Here is a 12,149-nt window from a genome sequence, read left to right as displayed (position 1 = left end):
TTAGCATGACAGAGTGATGTTTGGGAAGGGGGGGAAGGAGAAGAGAAAAAAAGAGAAAGGAGGCGATATATCTTTCTCAATGACATATGTCTATATATCAGACTTTTCTTTTCTTTTTCTTGAAGAAACTTTTCTCTAAAAGGGCAAATTTACCTTGCTGTCTTCACTAAAAAGGTGGTGGGTGGGGCTGGAAACTGTTGATTTATTTTTACAGCCAGTTTATGTTTATTTTCTCCAAGTCACTAAGGCACTTGATTTATTCTTTTTTTTTTTCCCCCCAAGGATATCATCTTTCCTACTGTTGTTTAATGTTTTACAGTTTAATTAAGTTCATTCCATAATTTGAAAACCACAAATAGGTGTTTTTTTCAAACTCAAATAAGATGGTAGCTTAGGATCAAATAAGCCACGGCAGTGCCACCCACTACCACCCACGACTGTGACCTAAAAGGGACTGGCAATCTGTACACCTGTGGTGGCCCAGCTGCTGAACGATGCTTCTGTTAACTCTTGATTTCCAGATTTTTGAACTTGTAAGATGATTTTCTGAGGAGATGGATTTTCAACACTACTGACTTAAAAAAACCCCAAACTTAAAAAAGGATCTGATTACTGGCCAATGCTTTTGTATACAGGTACTACACAGAAAGAGAATGAGTTATTTAAAGTTGTGCTACCAATTAAGTACACGGGAAAGTTAAAATAAGTGCTCTCTGCATATTCTTGCCTTTTGCATGTAGAATATAGTTCTACAAAAGTAATAATAATGAATCCCTGCTTTCCTTTTTGCCTGACCACCAAAAATGCTTTCTCTCCCTGGGGAGACAAACCAAGATGCTTAGCCAAGGGTGTGTTTTATTTCTCTCAGTACTTCTGGTGTTCTTTTTTCTGAAATGATGTGGTGTATACTCATAATTTTTTGTAAAGTACAAAATACGTATAAACATAGCTGTGCAAAGTTACAGTTCTGTGAAGCCAGGTATCTTTCCAGTAGCTTCTGTTCCCTTCTCTCCCACTCTTTTTTTTTTTTTTTTTTTTTTAAATTTTTGTTGCACAAGTTGTCCTTGCTTTATTCTTCTCTCAACACTATGTAGTGTAGCTTCTGTCTAATTCTATCTTTTAAGATGTGTGCATGAGTTTCATACTTACACTAAAGAAAGAATTAATGGTGCTGACTTCTTTATACAACTATGTCAATACATCTTATTTCATATTGGCACCATCCCTTCGATGTTATGCTTGTTCCTTCACTGAGTAGCTGTAATTTTGCTAATTTACTAAGCTTGGTGATGTGCACAAATGAAGGAAAGATGAGGCGCTGTAGAATATTTCTACTTGTGGTCAAAGCAGAATATTCAGACGTCTTCTGGGCAAAATTTGAGTGCTTTGGGGGTAAGACAAACAAACAAACAGAGTCTTTGTTGTATTTTTTGTTTTTCCGGATCAAAATTTGGAGTGGTTTGCCTTTGGGTCTTGCTTCATTAGGACTTGCACAAGTGGGGTGGAACAGGGAGAATTTTATGAAATAAGCCTGGCTTTGGCCAATTTCTAGGTGAAAAGCAAGTGAACAAACTAATGTTCTGCATCAGCAAGTTTTCTATTATCTTACATTAGATTTGTCAAGTGTTTACACCACTTTCCTTAAATTTTCTCTTTGAATCCTGTATTGTCTCCTTCAACCATTATATGGCTGGCAGTATCCCAAAGGCAGCAGCAGCCTCTCCTATGACGGGATGCCAGCATGAGAAAACAATAAGAAAATCCAAACATGCAAAGAACGCATTACTATATTTCTTAATGCATGCTTTTTGCAAGCAAATAACCAATATTTTTAAAGACCAAAAAACGCCTTATAAAACACTAGATTCTAATGCTTTTGCTCCCTTTTGGGGTTGCTTAATACATAGTAACGATGTTCTTCTGCACAAGCTCCCTTTGATATTCAGTCTCCATTACGATGGACTGCTCTTTTCTCAGAGAGCAAAGCTGTTGTACCAGATGAGAATGAGTAAACACAAATGTATACAACAAAGGCGTTTATTTAAAAGCTTGATGTAACTTTATTAGCAACAAGTAGGAAAAACACAACATAACAATATACTATAAATCAGTATAACTATAGAAACACCATTAGAGGGAGCTCTGTTACTTAGTCCAATGGTTTGTATCTGACAGACTTATAACCAAGTTGCAGATTTCTGATTTGAAATTGGAATAACTATAGGATTAAAAAGAAAAATGAGCTTCGGCTCAGAGAACAGACATCAAGAGAGCACTTTAAATGTGGATACCTTGCTGAAAAAGCATGTTGGTTTCAGCCTATTTATTTCAGGATGCTCCATATAATAGTATCTGTAAAAACTCTAAAACCCTGACTTGATCTTTTCATCTACCCTGTTCTCCCTTCCCTCCATATCCCTCAAAGTATCGAGATATTTGCTTTAAAGTAAGTGATGTCTCTATTCGTTTAAACATGTCCTGTTCATCCCCTTTTTTGTGCATAATGCACATGTATGTGTATCCTTTGAGCAGAAGAAAACATGTGGCCTGGGATTTGAAGATTTATTCTTTAATTTTACTCTACAGAATGTAGAGTTGAAAGGAAATACAAATGTATCTTAAAATTACCTAGAAATAACAAATACTGATGATATGTAGAAATAGTATAAAAGAAATGAGAAATCTCACTACTTGCCTACTATATTTATATCTACTTTACAGTGTATGAGGTGTAATTCTGCAATTAATGTGACCATTTTTAAAATAGTGTATTCCTTTTCCATGTTTGAATACTATAAATGCCTTATATAGTTTATTAATCAGCTAAATACTAATCATGCAGTCCTTGAAAAATTATGCCAGTTGTTTCTTACGTGCGGTAGAATTGACTAGAGTTCCCAACATTTGCTCTACACAGTACTTAATGCTCTTTCTTGAAGGGGTTTTTGTTTTTTGACTATCAGTTATCCTCCTTTCTCATCCAATGATGTTTAAACCAAACTTTGTGGAAGGGGAGAGTTCTAAAATAGGTTCCATTTTTGTTTTTTTTAAAATAATCTAGCAGAGAACAGGGACCTAATTTGTGTCCTTGCCAAAGGACAGGTTGTAGTGGATGTTAATCTCTTATTGCAGATAACATTGCATCCATGCAGTGGTTTGGTATCAGGCACAAATTCTTAGGAAAGCAGGCTTTACTGGCTTTCCCATTAACAGACCAACTGTTATCTCTTAGGGAGTTTGCTTATGAAGATACCCCGAGATGGGGTTGTTATCAACATTTTAAATTCTTGATCCTAGAAAGCCAATAAATTTCATCTGTCTAACAGTAAGAAGACACAAGAAATAAGTAAACACGGGAAAGGAAAACTGGGTTCTGCTTCCTATGTCCAAGTCCAAAGAGGAGCTAACTTGTTTCTGGGCAGAGCCAAAGCAGCGGTGCTCGGGCTTGACTAGAGAACAAGGCTGTGCCTAGCACATATCATAATACAGCACAGTATTTATGTAGCAGCCAACAATTGCTAAGTGCTGAGTGCTGGAGTGAGGGAGAGCGCTCATTGCGTTCCTGGTGACTCCGCACTTCAGTGTCATACATCCCAAACCAGGACACTTATTGGCTTTGAGCACTTGATATGAACAAGTGAACCAATTTATAAGATGGAGTAGCCCCTGACTAGTTGCCACAATTGTAATATACCTTGAGTTCCTAAGTAAATACAGACTGAATGAAGAATATCAACCATATTCGAGCAAACAGCCATTAGCACTGGTTTTCTTTTCCTCCTCTTGTGTGGCCTCTCTTCTTACACTTGTGGTAGCTTGTCAGCACTTTCTTTAAAGGTAACACAAAGCCCCCTGAATCTCCCAAACAATGAAAAATGAATTACCATAATGTATAATAAATAAGAATCGCCTCTTAAATCAGTCAGTGGCTACGTTAAAGGCGTCCCAGAGCCTTTTGCATTTCCAGAGCTGATGTGTGAGTTAGGTCACACTATCCCCAGGAAAGGTGGCTGGGGCAGAGGGAAAGGGCAATTTTAATTTTTTTTTTTTTTTAATTGTGAGGGTACAGAGCAGGAACATTCAGAGGAATGAGTCACAAGGACCAACTCAGGAGCTCAGGAGTAACAGACAAAGCTGTGAAATAAATTTTAATAACAAACAGTGGTGTTTCAAGTTAATTAGTCTAGACAACCTGGTGGCAACATGCTAACACCTTGGTTCACACTGAGGAGCGCCTAACCCAGGAATGTGCATTTCCACTCATATGAAGCCCTTCTGCACTGTTGTGTGTTGGGTTTTTTTGGTTGGTTTTTTTTTTTTTTTTGGTCCCCTCCCAGAAATCTGTGGGACTATCTCTGAAGCCAGATCCCATGCAGTGGTAAGATAGCCAAAGTCTGGCCCTTACGAGAAACTGAAATACTTGTTCCTGAAAGTCAAAGGAGATGTGAAATCTGAGTGCTGGCAAATGTGGGCAATAGGGGGGAAAATGTTGGATAAGAACAAGAAATGAGTTAATAACACTGTTATTTACTTTGCCTGAATTTCTTCACCCTCCCTGGCAAACCTCTTTTGTGAAAGCAGCCGGAAGAGAAGCTGGGTAATTTGAGACTTCAGTCACTAATGGCAAATACAGCAGAATATTAGTGGCAGCGCTTTCCTGCATTTATTGTGGAGGAGCACTGATTGCAGGCAATTGTATCGATCCATTCAGCCACTCATTTCACTCCATTGGAAAATGAATTAATTCTGACAGGCTTTGGCAAGAACTCATTAGTCTGTAGCTTAATGCTTAATAAACTGTCATCTCTCCTTTAACGGTGTAGGACCAATTGCCAACCAGCCTGGGGATGCAGGGAAAATCTGAAGACATAATTTTTCTCAGAAATTAGAGTCATAAATGCCAGGATTTTATGGGAGCAAATGAAAATAAATACATATAAGAAATAGGTAAGCAAAGCACCTACCTGCAAAAAGGAAAGAAAAATTCTCAAAAAAAAACCCAGCCCAAAACCAAAAGCAGCACAAGGGGTACTGGAATTTAAGCCTATATCAGAAATCAATTATTTCACTGTGGCAAGAAACATGAGCCACTGTTGGATGGTCATGGGACATCATCTCCAAAATTTTGTAAACTGAGTTTATTTCTAGTGGTTTCGATGATATCATGTCCTGTGCTCTAGACAATAGTGTCTAAATGTTCTTAGCATGTTAATTATCAAGATTTTGTGAATGTCAAGAAAATTCCATTAATAAAACCAGCCTGCACAGAAAAAGCTATATATGCAACACTACCTTGCTAAGTGATTGGCTGCTTTACCTTCATCTATCTGCTTTCAGATGCTGAGGTCAGCCATTACTTTGAACAACAAAAAAGATTTTCTCAGGCCGTATTAAATGCTTCGAATACAGCATGATCTTTTAAATATTTTTGTTGTGTTTTCAGATGTGATTATATTATTTATGTTCTCCTAGACAGCTCTTGACATTAACTTGAAGTGCCATCTAAAAAAAAGGAATGCACTTATTTTGTTTTTCTGTGCTAGGCTCATAATCCCACTTCTGCATCTATTGTATTTACTGCACCAAATATTCCGGCTTTTCTGTGTCTACTCTTAGTTTGTAAAGAGTGTAAGTCTTTGAAGGACTGTAGCTCTCAGTGCTTTCACTCTGGATGTGTGGGTGGATATAGGAAAGATGGCCACAGGAAATACTGTGAAATTATTACTGTTACTATACCAGGTGATTTCCCCCCCCCCCCCCCCCCCCATTCTAATAACATGCTCTTATTCCAACTCATTGTCAAGCTGTTGTCCATTCCTCTCACTTGCAAGTAAAATCCATTTCTTTCCTGTTTTGTGATAGAAGAGAGCTTGATGAGTTCAGCTGAGGGTACAAATGACTACTCCAGCTACGTGAAATGAAATGGTAGTCCCCTTTTTTCTTTTCTAACGCAGCAAAGCCAGGTCTTCTATCTCTGTATGTGGCAGTGGCTGTGCCCCAGTGCATTTGTCCCATCACAGCAAATGTGTAAGGGTATAACCCAACCTCCAAAGACTTCTTCCCTTCCCATCTTCCCCAAAAGTCTGGGCCTCTTGAAATTGCTGACCTATGGAGAAAGAAAGTAGCATCTGTCAGTGGCATCAGCTCCTACATGCAGTATGGTAAGACTAGTGAGAGTTAATATCTGAAGCAACATTTATCTGCGGCATAGCATGGATTCTCTATGCTTGAAAAGATTGGCAGTTTGCTATTCTGGCAAACTTTCCTAGTGTAGCCACAGCTTATACTGGCAAGCTAGTGTTTTGTCTGTATGTAGTTTATACCAGTTCCCTGAATGAAATGTGCTATACTGGCAGACTCCTTCCCCCTCCCACCCACATACAGCAGCATCTACTTTGGCATTCAGTATACAGCAGAAGTTTTGACTATAGACCTATTAGTGTAAGAAAAGTCATGCTGCTTGGTAAAAAGGTGGCTGAAAGGAGGTTAAAAGCTGGGTAGAAAGCTGCCTTTGCACTGCAACTATATGGGAAAATTGTAACCATGTGTGTTTGATGAGGTGATTTACCAGTGCCACTGGTGCCAGATTAGTAGTCCAAGAATTGTACCTGCACTGGTTTCCTACTATTTTCTAGGTGGGGAGCCTGGTGGCATTTCTCCTCCTGTGTTGCATAAGATTGGTGGGTGAGAACCTACTGCCATTAAGCAGTTCACTCTTGCAAATAAAACCTCTTTTCTCTCAGAAAATACCCCCCTCTTTTCCTGAGGGGATGTGGAGTTTGAAATGCTGATGGCACAGAAGTCCCTGTCTCTGTTATCTCTTTTTATGGTTCTCTTTGAAGGGTAGAATTTCCCTGCCTGTGGCTGAGATAACAGAGAGATGCTAAGTGGTGGGATTTTTCACAGCACTTGACCATATGCAATAAAAGGTCAGTTTGGACACACATCTCAGTGAACTTGGGAACAACAGAGTTTTGCTGGTTTAATGTGGAAATCAAAGTGTTTCAATAGCTCACCCAGTAGAGCTATTACCTCCTAATTGCCTTTTTCTTCATTTGCCTCCCACCTCTTAAAAGCACAGTGCCTTACTACTTTAAATTTAGAAAATTGTGAGTAGGTGGACTGGGAATGATTCTTGCCTATCTTTAACAAGGGAATGAGGGCTAACAGGTAAGGTTGTGGGGGCCAGGTCCAAAACCACAAGCTCTCCATGAGATGAGTGTAAGAACTTCTGGACCAAAGACATTTTTGGTGTCAGACATTCACATGGACTCTAGCCAAATCTAGAGAATAACTCATGGGAGAGACTCTGAGGGTTATTGAGCAAACCAGACTGGGGTTGGGAATCAGCAGAGCTGAAAATAGTAAGAGACTGGGAGAATGCTCCCAGTATTGGAAGCATTCAGCACCTTTAACTTTTTTATTTCCCTGTGTGCCAGCTGAAAGACTGCAGACTGGATAAGGGCTAGATGCACCCCAGTACAGATGTTCTTATGCTCTTGTGTATATGAGTTAAACCAGCACAGGATTCAAATTTATAGAGCCAGAATATATCCAACTAGTAATGTTCCTACCATTAAGCAGTAGTTTATTCTTTGCAGAAACACTCAGAAATTAAGGTTCCTATTCAGGTACCTCCTTGATAAAGAATGCTTGGCACAGTTAAAATTTTCAGGCTTTGAGTAATATATTATTAGGAGCTGGAGATAGAAGCACACAATAAATATTATTTTTTTGTTGTTGTTTTGGCTTGGCACCTAAAGCCAGCTGACTGAGGCTCAATAAAAGGAAATTTGGCATTGCTGCTATTTGGGAGACTGGTTAATGCAAGGATTTGGAATACAGAAACCAAATCAGAAGAAATATTTCACCTTCATAAGGTGGTCCCTAGGCTCAGTCCTGCGGCCTTTGCTCATGCAAAACAAATGTCTCATGCAGCTTACATCGGGGAAAACGATCATGATGAGGCTGTTTGCTTGTCAGGTTTATGAACATTTCTCCAGCAGTAAGGGACCCCAGTGTGTCCTTCCTCGCTCGCCTCCTTGCTCTGTGCTGGTTGAAGACAGGGCAGGTTTGTCAACGCAGAGGCACAGACGGCAGGGCTGCGCGGGGGCGCGGGGGGCAGCACAGCCAGGGCTCTCCCAAAGCTCTCCCCCCCTTTTATGTCTACAAGCCCTCCTGCTCCCCTGTGTGTCCAGGTGCCAGGCTGGCTGTCAGCAGGTGCACCACTTGTCAGATTCACCCTCCAGTTTCTGTTGTGTCATTGTTTTGCTTGTATTTATTTAAACCTTTGTCTCTTTCCTTTGTCCTGCCTTCTCCGCCTCCCCTCCGCCCCTTATTTTTCTGGTTTTGTGTTTTCCTTGGTCTCAGATTGGGGACTGGGGGTGCCAGCGAGGTTTCCCAGGGCCAGGCGAGGTGCTGGGCAGGAGGTGGAAGGGTCCTGGGGACCCCTGGCCCACACCAGTGAGGGCAGCTGCATTTTGGCTTTGGCTTGATGCTTCCTGGCCCCAGGGAAGGGGAATGGGGCTGGGGCCTTGCCTGCTGCAAGGCTCTTTGTGGCCAGCAAGCATCCTGGAGACAGCGCAGCCTTCAGTGGGCACCAGTCATGGCCCACACAGCAGGTGGGGAAGGGGCAGGACCATTGAAAACCCTTTCAAATGGCTGTCATGACATCTGCTGGGGGCTGCTCACAAAAGGCCATGACATTCCTGAATGTTTGTGCTTGGTGGCCACAGTGATGCCAGGTGGCCGGGAAGCCAAGAGTGAGGGTTGCAGTGCAGGCCTGGCCCCGGCTGGGCGGCCATGTCAGGGCCTTGTGGCTAGGGAGCTGTGCAGCTGCAGGGGCTGTGGGGAGGAAAATCGAGTTTCCATTTTGTCAGCACAAATTGTATCACTTCTTGCTTTCTGGGCCTCTAAAAATGCGGTTTGCCCTAGTTTGGAGGATACCTTGCCCTCAGCAAGTAAATAAATGCCAACTAAAATAAAAAGGAAGCACAAAACAATAATGAGGCCTGCCACACGCCAGCTTTAGAAGCCTCTTGAGGCTGGATGGAAAAGCAGAGTGCAAAGGGCTGAATCCTGCGCCCGGGCTGCTGGGGCACAGCAGGGCCTCTGCAGCCTGCAGCCGCGCTTGCCCTGAGGGCTGGCCACCGGCGCCGTCAGAGAGGGCAGCCTGCCGCTGCCGGGAAGGGGGCAAAGCCCCCCATGGCTGCCGCGTGTATATGGGCAAGGGCGGTGGGGCAAGCATCTGGAAGTAAAAGCTGCCGTGCTGCATTGCTAACGTGCAGAGAGTGCAGAGGCAGACCAAAGTTGAATCAGTTAAGATTCTAAGATTTTATTTACTAAAAATCAGTAGGTAAAAATATGTAAAAACTACATATACGGTGGCAGTCTCATTTAGATCCCTTTGAGCTTGCGAATTGCATATGAGTTTGCCTAATTGAAACACCTGAAAATTGAGTGATCAGTTTATTTCTTACCTACCATTTCTTGAAAAATGTTTAAAGGTTTTTCTTGTTTTGTCCTTTTGATTTGTAAATGAGCGGACATATTGCAAAAAGAAATATACCTTACAATTGAAAGACAGGGGAATTTATTGGCAGAAATCTCTCACTTTTTTTTTTTTAAATAACATATTGCTGCTAAAATAAGCTATAGAAATACAGAATGGCTATTTTGTTTAAAGAATGGCCTATGTTTTTTTAAGCACACAGCTAAATACTTACTTCCTAAGTAAACTGAAGAAGATTCCACTATAAATGGAAAGAGCCTGAAAACAACTTTAAAGGGACTTTATGTGTGAAAGAGATACACTTTGCATTAGCCACCTGAACTACACACTTGTAAGGAGAAAAAAAGTTACGTAGCACATTACTTACCTCTGAATAATTTACTATATATGCTTTTCCATCAAGATTGTGGTAGGTTAAACACTTAATTTATTTTTGCTGTATACTCTTGTTCTTTCTGATGTTTCATGCCAAACTGCTGTGGTAAGAAGAAGTCAAATATATTAAAGGCACATATTTTAATTAAAAATATTAGAAGAAACATATTAGTGTTCCTTTTTTATTAAGACCAGATTGCTGGCCAACTAGGCAGAAAAGTTATTTATTTGGAAGATATATGTTATGCTGTGGAGTAATACTACAAGGAGAACATTGCATGTGATAAGTGGTTCTGTTGGCAAACTGCTTCACTTCTGCTGCATTAGGGAGCACTGTGCAAACCCTCTCCTGGTGCAAACTGGCATTGCCCTGACAACACTGGCCCTGAAATCAAAGCTATCATGATGACTATACTTGGTGTGAGCAGAAAGGAATCACTTCTGTGATGGACTAATTTAGGGCTGTCATCTGTGAAGTGGTCAGAAGAAAATAAGATAATGACCCATTGTGCATGTAAGCTTTTTTCTAAGGTTGAACTAAGAGCTTAATTCCATAAAAGTTATTTTTCCTTTAACTTTTTAATAGCTTAAGTGACTAAACCAGGCAAGAAAAGTAATGAGTTTGGTCACAGTGGTATCAGAGAGAATTATAATAAAAGACGTGTTTCTGATACAATTTAGGCTATTTTTATCATTTTCTTCCCTTCTTCCTCATCTTTATCAGTGTGTTTTATGTAAACCTGACACATTTATATATGTGAAACAGATGCAAAATGAAGCAGTTTTGTCTTCGGTTATGACCATGTTTTTCCAATCATGGACATGATTTATGGAAATGTTCTTTGTTGTAAAAGATTTCTTTCAAAATCCAAACCACATTAATTATAAATCTAACATTCAATTTCTTTTGATACTTAGGGGAATATGGGGAGGTAAATATTTAATGCAAATAAGCAGTTTCTTTAAAAAAAAACAGTATCCATTAAATCTTGAGATGAAACCAGCACAAGACTTCAGTGAAGCTACTAGAGAATTCAATTAGATGTTGAGAAAATTAGCTCTCTTTTTAGAAAAATATTATATGTCTCAGATTTCTATCTGCTATGGTATATTTGGCACTCCTGGGGCCAACCAAACTGTGAAAAGCTATTGATGTTGGCTTCTTGGCTGATCAGCCCTTTCAGGGTTGAGCTCAGTTTACTGTGGAATAACTCTAAACAATTTGGAGTTCAGGAAAATTGTGCAGAGGTGTAGGAACTGCCTGAGACTGAGCATTATCACCAGTAGAGACCAGGAAAATTTGTAAGGTCAGCAGCTGGAGAGAATATTTTTCTTCTGGACAAGGCCAAACTATGTAATATCCACAGCACTGCCAACTATGACGACTGTATCACATCTTAGAAGGCTTAGGGGTTTTCTTCACACCTCAGCCCTTGAAACATGTACAAGTCTCAGTTCCCATTTTTTAAATAGTGGGTTTCTAGTCCTTATGATTACAAACAGAAGTCTGGAAATGTTAACCCCAGAGGCTGAACACCCAGAAAGCAAAAATAAAACCCCAGTTGTATTTTTCTTAATCTCACTTTAAAGCCAGTCTCATGATTTTGGGGGTTTCATTCATAATTTCTGGATATGTAGATCTGGCTGTACTGGATAGCAGGAAGCTAATTCAGCTTTACAGAATTATTCCTTCCTGACAGAAGTTCTTTGTGGTCTGTGGTGCTCTGGTGGTCTGTGGTGAACTGCAGTTTCTGTCCTCTCCCTATCCACCTGCTCTTTCTCATTAAAAGACAGCTAAAAATACTTGATGTGCTTTCACTGTACTCCCATTGCACATAAGCAATGACAGTGCATCAAGCCTTATTCAACAGCATTGTGCGAGTTGAATTCACTTGTTCATCTTCTCCCTACCCATTCAGTTGCCTGTGGGGTATTATCTCAACTTTTGTTTCATACAATGAAGTATTTCTAAGGTATCTGCCTCAAGATCATTTCCAACACCAGTATTGTGCTGTCAGAATTGTTCATTAAAATGTGAAAGAAAGTGACTTTTGCCCAGCCTTTTAAGAGCAGGTAGTGGCAGGGGGTCTTTTGGCCTGAGCTGGGAGAATGGCTTGTGCTTGAATTAGCTTTTTATGAAAGTTATTTCCCTACCTAGCTGGGCTCCATTTGAGATTGGATCTCTGTTCTCATTATAGCTTCTGTGCAGCTGAAAGCTCCGATAGCCACAGAAGTGGCAGGGATGACAGGGGAGATTTGGTTT

At 40.4% G+C, this 12,149-nt stretch overlaps 1 long non-coding RNA gene across 6 annotated transcripts in view; it reads right to left on the bottom strand.

The window, feature by feature from the left end:
- LOC308062862 overlaps positions 1 to 12,149 on the bottom strand; it is a 91,582-nt gene that overhangs the window by 17,434 nt on the left and 61,999 nt on the right. For 3 of the 6 annotated variants that reach the window (XR_013927723.1, XR_013927727.1, XR_013927728.1), the window contains one exon: positions 1 to 12,149. This exon is cut by the window's left edge and continues 17,434 nt beyond it. This is a non-coding gene — a long non-coding RNA (uncharacterized lncRNA). The other 3 variants (XR_013927726.1, XR_013927724.1, XR_013927725.1) reach the window with 3 other exon arrangements.

Source organism: Falco punctatus (genome assembly GCF_963210335.1).
Source record: "Falco punctatus genome assembly, chromosome: 4".
In the NCBI taxonomy this organism is placed as follows: Eukaryota; Metazoa; Chordata; class Aves; order Falconiformes; family Falconidae; genus Falco; species Falco punctatus.
Note: the sequence above shows the minus strand (reverse complement) of the source record. Positions and strands in the feature narration are given on the sequence as shown.